The following is a 1,094-nucleotide window of genomic DNA, read 5'->3' as shown; positions in this document are numbered from 1 at the left end:
ACGGGTGCAGTTAGGTGCCGACAGGCCCAGCAGCTCCAGGGGCTAAGTACATGTGGGTAAGTGGTTAACCAGTCAGCAGGCAGGGCAGCCGGCCGGCAGTTAGAGCCGCCCGCCCGCTCATCAGGGTGCAGTTAGGTGCAGAACAGCCCATCAGCTCCAGGGGCTAAGTACATGTGGGTAAATGATTAACCAGTTAGCAGGCAGGGCAGCCGGCCGGTAATTGGAGCCGCCCGCCCGGTGATAAGGGTGCAGTTAGGTGCCGACAGGCCCAGCAGCTCCAGGGGCTAAGTACATGTGGGTAAATGGTTAACCAGTCAGCAGGCAGAGCAGCCGGCCGGCAATTAGAGCCGCCCGCCCGCTAATCAGGGTGCAGATAGGTGCAGAACAGCCCATCAGTTTCCAGGGTCTAAGTACATGTGGGTAAATGGTTAACCAGTTAGCAGGCAGGGCAGCCGGCCGGTTAATAGAGCCGGCCGCCTGTCCGCCCGCTACTAAGGGTGCTGTTAGGTGCAGAACAGCCCATCATTTTCCAGGGGATAAGTACATGTGGGTAAATGGTTAACCAGTTACCAGGCAGGGCAGCCGGCCGGTAATTACAGCCGCCCGCCCCCTAATAAGGGTGCAGTTAGGTGCAGGACAGCCCATCAGTTTCCAGGGGCTAAGTACATGTGGGTAAATGGTTAACCAGTTAGCAAGGCAGGGCAGCCGGCCGGCCGGTAATTAGAGCCGGCCGCCTGTCCGCCCGCTAATAAGGGTGCAGTTAGGTGCAGAACAGCCCATCAGTTTCCAGGGGCTAAGTACATGTGGGTAAATGGTTAACCAGTTAGCAGGCAGAGCAGCCGGCCGGCAATTAGAGCCGCCCGCCCGCTAATCAGGGTGCAGTTAGGTGCAGAACAGCCCATCAGCTTCCAGGGGCTAAGGACATGTGGGTAAATGGTGAACCAGTTAGCAGGCAGAGCAGCCGGCCGGCAATTAGAGCCGCCCGCCCGCTAATCAAGGTGCAGTTAGGTGCAGAACAGCCCATCAGCTCCAGGGGCTAAGTACATGTGGGTAAATGGTTAACCAGTTAGCAGGCAGGGCAGCCGGCCGGTAAA

This window comes from Cetorhinus maximus, unplaced genomic scaffold (assembly GCF_964194155.1).
Source record: "Cetorhinus maximus unplaced genomic scaffold, sCetMax3.hap1.1 HAP1_SCAFFOLD_713, whole genome shotgun sequence".
Lineage (NCBI taxonomy): Eukaryota > Metazoa > Chordata > Chondrichthyes > Lamniformes > Cetorhinidae > Cetorhinus > Cetorhinus maximus.
The sequence above is the reverse complement of the archived record's forward strand: the minus strand, read 5'-3'. Positions refer to the sequence as shown.